The sequence below is a fragment of the Pleurodeles waltl genome, chromosome 7 (genome assembly GCF_031143425.1).
Source record: "Pleurodeles waltl isolate 20211129_DDA chromosome 7, aPleWal1.hap1.20221129, whole genome shotgun sequence".
In the NCBI taxonomy this organism is placed as follows: domain Eukaryota; kingdom Metazoa; phylum Chordata; class Amphibia; order Caudata; family Salamandridae; genus Pleurodeles; species Pleurodeles waltl.
In genome coordinates, this window is record NC_090446.1 from 988,563,175 (window position 1) to 988,576,782 (window position 13,608).

Consider the following 13,608-nt stretch of genomic DNA (forward strand, 5'->3'; position numbering starts at 1 on the left):
GCTGCAAAATGAATGTTTCAGGCCTTGTCAAGATAGAAAAAGCCTTAATACATATTAATACATTTAGTACAATAAAAAATCAATTTTCGTTGCACACCTTACAATTTATATATGCAAAGCAAATTATGTAATTGCAAACATTAGTTTTAATGTGCTAGAACAAATTTAAACATGCATTTATTTCTACTTGAATTAATCATTTCATGTTGATTCTGATTAACAATTCCCTTAATTATAAATGCACAATGCCTTCATGTTAAACGTGGTGACAAAAATAGGAGTGGCAGACACAAATGTCCACTACAATTTAAAACATTTTCAACTTGCATGTTTTTAATTTCTAAGCTATTTTTTCTGGTAGGCTTTTAAATAAACATTTTTAATTTGCCATTTGCTAACTTCTATGCTACTAATTTATTAATAAACTTTGATCACTCTCATGATCTATGCTTTCGAAGAATTTAGGTGAGACAAAGAAAGGAGCATAGAGCACAGGGAGTGTGGCAGGGCAATCATGAAGAGACCAGGCATGCTATAGAGTCCAAATAGGAGTAGCTGGGTGAGAAATATAGGCCCATATTTATGAGGCCCTTGTGCAGCCGTTACGTTACTTTTGGTGATGCAATGGCGGCACAAATCAGTAAATCATATTTTTGAGGCCACACAAAGCTACTTTGTGTGACTTTGAATGACTTCATAAATGTGGATGAAGGCAAGGCAGCGCAAATTGCTGCATTGCATTACTCTGCCTTAGGAAGGAATTCCATGGGAATTGCGGTGGGTGTTCCCACGGAAGGCCCATGAATTTGAGGCATCCCCAGATTTCCAAGACCTTGTAAACCTGGGGATGCGCCAAAACCTTCAGCTTCTCCAGGGGAGGGGCAAACAAAATAAATAGCACTATTTCTACTTGTTTTTTCCTTTATGTGTGCTGAATTCTGCAGCACATATAGAAAGGGAAAAAAATCTCCCAGAACTGTTTTTGTGCACGAAGGTGTCACGTCCTGCACAAAACTATCCTGTATGCAGTGCAGGCACTCATGCCCCATGGTGCAATGGTGCCTGCATTGACACTAGGCTGCTGAAACAGTGCCACTGCAAGCAGAAAGAACAGAAATGTGCTGTATGCCATAGATACAAAAGAAAAGGGGTCTACCCTAATAACCCTAGTATGACTGGGTAAATTAAGGCATAATAAGAAAAAATGGTACAATAGTAGGAGAAAATACACGATCATCAATACAACAGTGACACTATTAATCAATCACTGGAAGAACAGTTCATTTATACAATTCCTTTCATGTATTTTAATAAAATGATAAAATAGCCTTTATCAAACATCTCACATTACTTCAAGACAAAAGGTCACAAGCCATACAAAGACAATATATATTGATAACCTAATCTAGATGTTCTGTAGACATAAATTAAGCATTGTACAGCTATAAGCCCATTTTTGTCATTCCGGAAAATTCCTGAATATTGTTTTAGAAAAAAAGTGATGAATAGCAGCACAAACAAAACTATTCCACCCTCACTAAAAACCCAAACCTTTAGTTAAGGAACCCAAATATCAGCAAATTAACAGCACATGTGCTTGGCACTTAAGGGGTCGTGCACCAGAGACATTACCACCACCCACTAGTCAATAATTCTCTATGGTAATTTGTTTTAAGCCTTGAGCACACACCAGGACACACCAGGATTAAAGGCTTTTCCACCAAAGGGATAGTCTCTTCGAGGACAATCTTTCAGCAGGCAATGTGTGCATTTGCATCCTATGCTGGGCATTATGGGTTGCACATAGGAGTACAAAATAGTGTAGCAATTTAGTGAAGCAATGTTACTACTGCACGTCACTGAACAGGTCTCCAGAAGCTGTGCCTACCTCTGCTGAGGATTGAGGGGTAATGCTGCAGTTCTTTAGATTAGTCTTAATGTGCTTCAATGAATCCTTGGGCAATGTGAATAATATGATTCGGTTGTCTAGCTGCAGGCACAGGCTGGCTGGACATAACATTGCATACAGTACGCCGTTTGCTCTGAGAAGTTTTTTTTTAACTTCAAGAAAGGTTCTTCTGGACTTCTGCAATGCCACAGTGAAATTGGGGTATATAGATAGTTCTGCACCTTAATATGTCAGCTGTCCTTTTTCACTTGAGACCCAAAGGTGAATGAGTCCCACAGGACGTTTGTTTGGCTTATTACTTCAGGGAACGTAGGTAGTATCCACCCGCATGTTTGCCTTAGTCATAACAGTAGATATGCTCGCTCGCTCAGTTCGAGGAAAGAGGCCTTGGAAGGCGTACTCGGACACCTCCAACCTGCATCCACAAACTGGAAGGAGTTGAACTGAGCACAGTAAGTGCGCTGATGATGCACGAAAGACACATTTTCTTGAGCTTCAAGTAGCTAGAGATGGAAGACATTTGTATAGGTTCACATTGCAAGTATACAGGATTAGTCAGAGGACAGAGAACAGAGACAGTAATGGGTATGGAAAGCTTACAGTAGGTGTGCTTTCACAGGGTTATTGCATAGGTAGAAGGCAGATAATAAAGTAAGTGTAGATACACGTCATGATTTCATCATCACCTACGGATTCAAACCAATTGGTGCCGCACTCATCCTGATACTGAATTAATTATGGCACGCATGGGTAAAAGCGTGACCTGCTTGCCATGTTCATAATTCATCAGAACTTATAGATGTTCGGTTTCCTGTATGATTTTTTTTTTCATAATTCTGTTTATTAAAGTTTTACAACATTACATCGTGTGTATGAATCATCAGAGTTTTAACTCAGTGCGTTATGCAGCAACAGTATTATTAACCACTGTTCAATTACAGTATTACATAACATTACATTATAAATAAGTTACGATACACCATGCGAATCACTCTTATGTTTAATCTTAACCTTAGGCCATCTACCAACTAAGACCAACAGCATTTGTCCCTTTAGAATATTCTACTAGTACTTTCTTAGTACGCCTTGTGGGTCTAGCGTGAGGCATTGAGCTTAGCATCTAGGGGGTAAGCATGTCATTTGGCAATATTCACTTGTGCAATGCTTTTACAAACTTAGAGTCATGAGTTTGAGTGTCATTGTTGAGTAGACAGATGTTATTGACACTATGGGCCAGATGTAGGAAAATTGCAAATTGCGACTTGCAATTTGCGACTCCTTCCGACTCGCAAATTGCAAGTCGCAATTGGCAATGCAGAACGGTGTCTCAGACACCGTCTGCGAGTCGGTATGGGGTCGCAGAGACCCACCTCATTAATATTAATGAGGTGGGTCGCAAATTGCGGCCCCATACCGACTATAGGCACTCGCAAACATGGAGGCCTGTTGTAGTCAGCAGACCTCCATGTTCGTGACTGCTTTTAAATAAAGCAGTTTTTCTTTTTTTTAAGTGTGCCCGTTTTCCTTAAAGGAAAACGAGCTGCACTTAAAAAAAAAAACGAAACCTTTAGTTTCGGTATTTTTTCAGGGCAGGTAGTGGTCCCTTGGACCACTACTTGCCCTGAAAAAATAGTTTTGGGTCCATTCACAAAGAGGAAGGGGTCCCATGGGGACCCCTTCTAATTTGCGAGTGGGTCACCATCCACTTCAAGTGGATGGTAACTGCGACACCATTTGCGACTGCATATGCGGTCGCAAATGGTATTGCATACCACTCCGAATCGCAAATAGGAAGGGAACACCCCTTCCTATTTGCGATTCTGAAATGCATTTTGTGAGTCGGTCCCGACTCGCAATATGCATTTCTGAATAGGAAAATGCGATTTGCGAGTCGCAAACGGCAATTTTTGCCGTTTGCAACTCGCAAATGCTTTCCTACATCTGGCCCTAAGTGAACTAACCGTGCAAACTGAAAACAACTAATGGTTGCGAATAACTACATTATTATTTTTGCATACTTGCTTCACGATCAGGCTGGAGAGCCAAGCTGTTTCATTTTAACATTTCAGCGGAGGGGTTAGATCGGGCACCAGGCATAGTAAACTATGTCTTGCAGTCTTCTAGTAGTGCATAAAGGCTCATCAACTCACACATCTAATCTCCTAGCATCCTGCAACACTCCCCCAATGGCACTCAGGAGAACTAGTCCAAGCCTCCCTCATCAGGATTCCCGCCCATGCCCCGCAATCTTATCATGATTTCTTCCCAGCTAGTAGACATCGGAAATTGGCGCAGACCCGGCACTTCCTCACTCCTCAGCGCCGCCTCCTCTGCTCCCGCCCATACCTCAAGAGAGCGCCTCCAGGCTTGCACGGGCGGTGGGTCCGGTGATTTCCACCTACGAGTCAACAGCTGCCTTGCCACAATGAGCCCCAGGTCCGTGAAGCGCACCTCCGCTCTATGTCGCTTGCTTCTAGGGAATAGTCCCAGTATGTTTGCCTCCCAAGTAAAAGGGATCCGATGGGCCGTGTAGTCGGATAGATTATCAATTACCTCTCGCCAGTAGGAGCATCATCTAGGACAAGACCACACCATATGTAACAAGTCTGCACCGATCTCCTGACATCTAGGACAGGCCGCGTCCTGACGGCAAAGTATTTGTTCACACGGGCTGGTGTGAGATAGGCCCTGTGGACCATGTAATATTGTATGAGGCAAAATCTGGACTTGCAGGGTATACTAAGGTGCCCCGAGAGAGCCAGCCCCCACTGTGCCTCTGCAATTGGAGCGCCTGCGTCTGCTTCCCATGCCGCACGCAGCGTGCGAGGGGGGGCAGCGCGTCGGCAGTCGCGCTCACAGCCACCCAAAATACAACACATTCCTCCGCAGACCAGACCCGCCCACGGTTCGCTTCTTCAGACATACTGATGGGGTTCTATTACACCAACAATGGAGTTCCAACAGTGTATAATTACGCCGTATCACCCAATAGTCCCTTAAAAGAGCTCGTCTGCCGTAGCAGGTGTCACAGGAGGGCCCCCGGCGAGGCTCAACTCCGACAGGCAGTCTGGAGTAGCAGGTCGGTCACTTGCTGGCTGTGACCGTTCGGTGTCCGATTCTGACACTATTGGGGACGTGCTTATCACCGCAGCAGACTGGATTGCCTCTCTCCTCTCTTGTATTAATTGTTCCAGATCAGGTGCGCGTGTCACACGGCTGGCTTGGATTTCATCTTTCCTTCGGGCCCGCCTGGTCCTGTTGCGCCTGCCCCGGGTGATCGATGCTGGCCTCTCAGCGACTCCACTCGTGTCCAGTCCTGATGATTCGAGCCACTCCCATGCCGTCTCAGGCATGGTGAAGAAGTGAGATTTGTTCTCCGCCACAACACGTAGCTTGGCAGGGAACAGCAGAGAGTAATTCAAACCGAGGGACCTGAGTTTGCACTTCAGTGGTGGGTAGGAAGCCCGGTCTCTTTGCATCGCTAGAGTGTAGTCCGGGAACAACAAGACCTGTGCTCCATCCACTCGGAGGGGTGAGTCGGTTCTCACAGTTCGCAATATAATGTCTCTGTCTGCGTAGTGGAGGAGACGGATGATGAAGGGGCGAGGAGGACTCCCCAGTGGCCTCTACCGCGTGGGAACCTGGTGGGTGCGCTCCACTGAAAAGAAGGGGGTGAGTCTGCCCGTTGGCTCCAGGCCCCTCAACCAGTTCTCTGAGTAGGACACTGGGTCTTGGCCCTCCACGCCCTCCGGAAGGCCCACTACTCTGATTTTGTTCCTCCTGGAGCGGCCCTCCGCATCTTCCACTCGGCGCTCCAACTCTACCACCCGGGTCTGTACCTCCTCCATCTCTGATTTCAGGCGGGAGGTAGTCGGTACCAGTTCGTCCACCTTTACCTCGATCTCGCCAGTTTTGTCCACTAACTTGCGATGGTCAGCATGTAGTAGGACAAGATCAATCGTCACTCTGTCTATTTTGGCTTCGAGCGAAGTGCGGGCTCGCTCCAGCGGGTCTCCAATGCGTTCCACTGGAGCGAGGACCGCATTCAATTTCTGACTATCTTGCGCCACCATGTCCTGTGATTTCCCAGCACTGGCACCAGAGCGTAAGCGCCCTGTCCCGGCCATAATCCAGGTTACAAGTAATCTCCGTCTGTCCACAGACCGCTGTGCACTGCCTCGCCAGTTCCCATTTCCAGCTCACACTTCTGGCCGGTCTCAGTCAGGGCAAGGGCACCGATCAGGTAACCTGCCATCCAGGGGGTGCATCCATGTGGCGACCAGGGTCACCAGGGCCCATTTCCAGTTTCACGCCGTGAGCACCTTGGCGTGGCCGACTCTGTAGCAATCTGCACTGGGTGTTGCCCTCTGTGCGTGGATCTCTTCGTTGTGCACTGGCGGCTGAATGGCGAGATTACACTGGGCCCCGCTTCCGCTCGGGGGTCCAATGTGATGGGACAGGTCGGGCCCCCTTGTCGGGGTCAACAGCTCTCCACCGACCGACAGCACGAGCAGCCCAGTCCTTTACTGCCCTCTCACCTCCAGCCAAGCGATACTCCCTCCGATCTTGTGGGGCATACCCGGAGCGCACAGGTCCGCAGTAGGCCAGGCAGACTCCAGATAAGTGCAGGCGCAGGTCGGCTGCTCCCCGGGAGCCCAAGCAAATTCCAAGTACCTCCTGTAGGTAGCTTCACGTTCACAACTGGGCAGAGGGTTCAGTTCTCCAGAGGGTGCCCCCCTGTTCCCCTCGCTGCGGTGAGAGGTTTTTTGTCCCGTCCGCTCCCTGGGACTTTACACTGGATCGGCTCGAGGTTGCCCTCAGCCCTTATAAGGTCCCGCAAAGACCATGCTTCCACTCTGTGCTTCCCTTCCCCCGGGGGCACGTCCTTACCTCCTCGGGGGGCAGCTGCCAGCAGTGCATCATGCCCTGAGGGCGTCCCATCCTCGGAGTGCAGTCTTTACTTCAGGAGCCGCGCCTCTCCGTGCAGCAGTGCCGTCCCGCAGTTCAGCCCCATAGGCCCGGACCACCCAGGTGCAACGTATCACCGCCGCGGTTCTGCCAAGAGGGCAGATTTCAGCCCCAGTAAGCTGCAGGGACGTAGGGGCTCAGATTTAGTTTCCCATTGGGCGGTGCCATTCCCTGGCCCCCTCCTAAACTGTCGGATTTGCCGGGCGCGACGTGGAGCTCTAGAACCTCGCGTCCGCCATGTTAGATGGCTTGGCCATGCCCCCATCGGTTTCCTGTATGATAAGTGCATTACAGTCACAGCACCGCACATTACTGTGGATGGGACATATGCTAGGCTCTCACTGACTACCCTGTGTGTCGAAAACTGCAGTTGCTAATAGTTTATGATGTTCTCTTTAGGCAACATTACCAGTATTCCCCAGCTTCTTTGCCTTAGTTTCAAAGTTAGATATGCTCACTAAGTTCGAGGAATGAAGCCTTAGAGGCATACTCGGACACCCCTAACTTGCATCCACAAACTGAAAGGAGCTGTATTTACCACAGTGAGTGCGCTAAAGGTGCATGTAAGATATGTCTTCATGAGCATCATGTGTCTGCCATGGGAGCCATTAGTAAAGGTTTGCTAGGTCTGTGTTCGGTAATGCTCAGAAAGATGGAGGCAGTCACTTGACAGGTGATCTAATGTAATCAAACTGATTCCATCCTGTGGGGTATGAATGTGATAGTCCTTTTCCTTTACATGGCAGTTGTATGTTGATGTGAGTGCATTGATCAAGTGGATTGGGCCTGTGGACAGCAGCATAAAAAAGTCTTGTGTGTGGTGCTTGAATCGTGGGTGAATGGACCATAAAATGGTTGGTGCGTTGATGTGGCTTTATGGGTCACCTTCAGAAGTCTTGGTTTCAATATTCAGATACGTTGGTAAGTATTTGTGCTTTGAAACCAGAATTTCTGGAGTGAGTGGTAGATTAAATAATAAGTACCAGATTTCTATCTGTGGCAGCACAATGGCTTTTGCTAAGGCCTCCTTTTTTCTCATTGTGGATAGCTGTGGATTTTGGGCCCCAGCTCAGCTGGCACCTAGTTATACCTGCACACTTTTATAAACTAGACAAACTGAGGAGTCCAGGGGTACATGACTTGCATGGTTCTTACAAGGTACTATTACATAGAAGCTCTTGCAAATGTGAAACTTTGATAAGATACATACATTTTCATCACATTTCTTTGACAGAAAGACATGGAATCTGCGTGGAGCCACAGGTTTCCCACCACCCTAAGCTCCAACATGTCTCCAGATAAGAACGGTACCCCACTTGTGTGGATAGCCCAACAGAAAACAGCACAAAAGATGCTAAATCTCTATGTTGGGAAATAAGCAATAGGAGTAGGTGTGGTATTTGGGGCCGTGCTGTGCTGCCACCTATGCAAGCCTACAAACCACATAAATTTTTTTAAACTAGACAACCAAGGGAGTGTTGGGTGGTGTGCCTTGTGTGGATCGCAAAGGGTTTTTAACCCACAATGCTCTATAAACCTCAAACTCTGACTGAAACCACAAATTTGGCTTTGATTTCAGTTATTGAAAGTCCAGGAATCCACAGGAGTCCACAAAATACCTACTTCTGCGTATTACCCCACTTGTACTGATAAAAATGCTGCCCCACTTGTATGGCTTGGCCTAGTGCCCGCTTGAGGAATGGCTCAAACCCAGGTCAATGGGAGCCTTCACCAGAGGATCCCCAATGGCCTTGCGTTGGCCCGTTTCTGTCATAGGCACTAGGTCTACCCACACAAGTGAGGTACCATTTTTATTGGGAGGATAAGGGAAATGCCTGTGGCTCCCCACAGTTTCCAGAACTGTCTTTCACAGGAAAGTGAGGAAATGTATTTTTTGTTAGTCAAAGTTTGAGTTTGCAAGGGATTCTAGGTGAAAAAGCTTGGTGAAACCCATGCAAGTCAGCCCACCTTGGATATCGCTCGGAGTCTAGTTTTTAAAAATTTACTGGTTGGCTAGGTTTCTCTAGGGTCCAAAATCTAGAGTTACCAACATTGGGAAAAAAGGTCACTTTTCAGTGGAAAAATGTTTTGCATTTATTTTGCGTTGGTGATCTTTTCCTGTTGCGGGCACTATGGCCCTCATTACAACTTTGACGGGCGGCGGAGGCCGCCCGCCAAAGTTGCGCCGCAGGAATACCGCACCGCGGTCTGAAGACCGCGGCCGGCATTCTGAGTTTCCCGCTGGGCGGGCGGGCGGCCGCCTTAAGGCCGCCCGCCAGCCCAGCGGGAAACAACCTTCCCACGAGGACGCCGGCTCGGAATCGAGCCGGCGGAGTGGGAAGGTGCGACGGGTGCTACTGCACCCGTCGCGTATTTCACTGTCTGCTATGCAGACAGTGAAATACAAGCGGGGCCCTCTTACGGGGGCCCCTGCAGTGCCCATGCCATTGGCATGGGCACTGCAGGGGCCCCCAGGGGCCCCGCGACACCCCCTACCGCCATCCTGTTCCTGGCGGGCGAACCGCCAGGAACAGGATGGCGGTAGGGGGTGTCAGAATCCCCAAGGCGGCGCAGCAAGCTGCGCCGCGTTGGAGGATTCCAACGGGCAGCAGAAAACCGGCGGGAGACCGCCGGTTTTCCTGCACTGACCGCGGCCAAAGCGCCGCGGTCAGAATGCCCTGCGGGGCACCGCCGGGCTGTCGGCGGTGCTCCCGCCAACCGCAAGCCTGGCGGTCACAGACCGCCAGGCTCGTAATGAGGGCCTATGTCTACTCACACTAGTGAGGTACCATTTTTATTGGGAGACTGGGGGGAATGCTTGGTGGATGGGAGTCTGTTGCTCCCCATAGATTCCAGAACTTTCCATCATAGAAATGTGAGGAAAATGTGTTTATTAGTCAACATTTGAGGTTTGCAGAGGACTCTGTTTATAAAAAAAAAACCTGGTGAGACCCACACAAGTCAGCGGAGGTTGGATACCACTAGATCTCTATTTTGAAAAAATGTACTGGTGGGAAAGTTTTCTCTAGGTGCTGGTTGAGGTAGGGTCTAAAATCCAAAGCCACCCACATTGTTAATAAAGGGGCAGTTTTCGGTGGAACAATGTGATGAGTTCATGATATATTTTGAACTGTTTCCTTTCACAGGCACTCGCCCTACCCACACAAGTGAAATACCATTGTTATCTGGAGACTTGGGGAAATAATGCCAGGTGGACAGAGTCTGTGGCTCCCCACAGATTCTAGAACTTTCCATCACAGAAATATGAGTAAAATATGTTTTTTTGTCAAAGTTTGAGGTTTGTAAAGGATTCAGGGTTAACAAACCTGGTGAGACCCATGCAAATCAGCCCACCCCGGGTAACTATATGAGTTTAGTTTTAAAAAATGTACCGGTTGGCTAGGTTTCTCTAGGTGCTGGCTGAGCTAGGGTCCAAAATCTAGAGCTACCTCATTGAGAAAAAAAAAGGGTCAGTTTTCAATGGAAAAGTGTGATGCGTTCATGTTGTGTTTTGGGATGTATCCTCTCGCAGGCACCATGCCTACCCACACAACTGAGATAGTGTTTTTATTGGATGAATTGTGGGAGCACAGAATAGTAGAAAATTCTTTATTACCAATTGGATTTCACTGCATTTGTTTCTTTCAATTTTATGTAAGTGTAGAAAATGAAATTTTCAAAAATACCTCTAAATCTTACACCAGTACCGGTACCCACAAATTCAGAGATGTATAAAATAACCACTGCTCCTAAACTTCAGCTCTTATGCCTATTTCAGAAGTACATAGGTTTCTTGGTATTCACTTTTCACTCTGCCTATTTTGCTTTATGAATTGGTCTATATTCGATACTCAATGAAAAACCATTGTGTGATGCAGCTCAGCGGTTGGCTCTAGGTACTTTGGATTCTCTGAGAATCTGTAAACCCTACATATCCCTGCAACCAGAAGGGTCTAGTGGTTGTAATGGTATGTTGTTTTTGTAAATCGGCCATTGTACCAAAAAGTTACAGATGAATATGTTATTACAAATGGCAGATTTTTCCTAATCATGTTCAATATTTCATTATTTCAACAGTTATTTTCCTTGGGAAAACCTTGGGGAATCTACACATATGACCCTTTTTTGAATTTGGAACTTTGTCTACTTTTCAGAAATCTATAGCCTTTCTGGATCACCCATGGGTTTCACACTGGTTTCTACCACAAACTGGTAGTTGGTTGAGAGCACAAAAAAGGGAAAAGGGGCAACCTCTTAGAAAAATGGCAAAACTGTGGTACATAATTAGGTTTTCTGATTCAACTCTGCATGTCATAAAAGCTGGGAAGATGGTGGCTTTAGCAGAGCATACCGCTCAGGAACGCAACTTTTAGGAAAAAATCTATCTGGAACATCTTTTCACTGTTTTTAAAAAAAAAACTCAAAATGTTGCTATATTTTTCCTATTTTCCCCTCCAGGCGAAACCACAAACTTTTGGTACCTTTAGAATCCCCAGGATGTTAGAAAGAAAGGATGCAAATTTGGCGTGGATACCTTATATGGAATTTACCCCAAAAATCTAAAAAAGGGCTCTGCACTGTGGTGAGGGGTTATGGGAGGTGGGGGATTAGAGCAGCTAAGAAGTTAAAAGAAAACCCCAGATTAAGTAATTTAAAAAAAAAATTAATGTATTTAAATAGTTAAAATATAAATAAATATATTCTAATACCAAAATATATACAATACATATTTGTACATTATTTAAGAAACGTTTTAATGTCCGTTTTTTATCAATATGGATAAAAACATAAATATATACATTTCTGTAATATTACTGTAGCTTTTTTTTACAGTACTTGTACATTCAATATATTTAAATAAAATGTATTTTTTTAAATATATTAAAATGTTTGAACAAAGCTTTACAAGTTTAATAAACTCATTTTGATAGGGAGACTAGTATAGGTGAAAATCTCTGTATCGTAAAGTATAAAGGAAAGTAAATACAGTTATGATTACTGTATTTTAAAATCATTTTGAACATACTATGTTAAATACTATTCTAAAATATGTTTAAATATTATTTTCACTCCAGATCTAAATGAAACAATATGGATACTCTTCCACTAAAAGGCTGTTTAGTGTTTGAAAAAGGGGAAATTAGTGTTTGACCAGTTTAGCTATTGTTCCGAATGTGTGATATGTATTAAAAGGATTACAACACTTGCAACCCATCTGGTATTGAAATGAGTGATTATTCCGAACTTCACCGCCCATCTCTAGACAAAACTAATTTCAACAACAACCAATAGCAGCCAAGCTGACAACATACAAAAGGTACATACACACTAAACCTCTTTTGCAAAACCTCTTTGTAGATTTGCCCCTTCTTTTGAGGAGTAGTAGAGAGGATTTACAGGGAAATGATCAACATCTTTGGTAAGTCCAGGGAAGCTGTGATTGTTAGATACAGTTTCCCACCTGATTTGAGATGAATTCACCTACAGCCTGCTCTGAGACTATCACAGCCTATGTTAAAATACTGGCTGCACTAGTTTTCATGGAAACCAAATATTTTCAGATGTCTCCTCTGACAATGTTGGCATCTCATAGATGATCCAGTCCGAATGCTAGCATCAGGTACTGAGATGCATCAATAGAAGAGTGCATCAGTCTATCGCCATGCTACAGTTACTGATATGGAGGCAAGGGAATTCTTTGCCTTTGCCCACTTCACTTGTGTGCCAGGCGCCATTCAATGCAAAGACATGGCACTTCAGCCATCTCGCCACAAAGTACACCTTTTGGACAACAGACACCACTGGAACTCCATCAAAGTGCAGATTGTCTCCTTCACTAATATGTATGCTGCCCAGACTCATACATGACAGCTTTGTTTTTCAAACATAAACTCTTGCACATCGTTTGGTTGCTGGAGATTTCTGACTCATGGCTTGTTGTTAAATTACAGCATTTAACATGAGGCCTACATTTCCATCTGTGGAGGCATATCAAAAATAATTATTCATCACTTCACAATCCCCACACATTGCCCTGGCACACACTGTATGTTGTTACGAACAATACAGTACAATTACAAAAGATGTCCCTTTATTAAAAAATAAAAAACATTTATTTTTTGTAGGGGATGACAAGTATGTTCTCTCTTGCCATCTACTCACACCCTACAAACATTCAATCAAAATATCTCATCAGAGGTACAATAGGGCACATATAGGTACACGGGCCCTGATTTTGGGTTCCTGAAGTCATGATTCAGAGGTCTTGACTGAACCAGGAGTTGCTAGTGTACTCTCCAGAAATTGTGTGCAAGATTGTTATAGCCTGTTTTATGTTACACAGCATCACAGCACAATGGGGCTTACATATAGCTGTTGACCCTGACATAGGGCCACATTCAAAGAACCAGCAAAGGCCCTGAATAGAGGTCAGGGTGTGCAGCTACAGGATCAGCTAGTTAACTATTTTCTCTCTGGAGCTGCTAATTTAGTTACTGCATTTATGCAGTTTGATAGTTGTTAAAGATGTATAGTGGTCATTAAACACTCTGGGGCATATTTAAGAGACCCCAGCACAACCGGAGCATGACTTTTCATGACGCTCTGGTGGCGCTATGCATTGCACCGTATTTACAAGGTGGCGATAAGTAAAAATGTTAACAGGAATGACACCTTGAAAACTAATAAATCCAAGGAAATGGTAGATGAATCTAACAGGATGCGTCTTATAA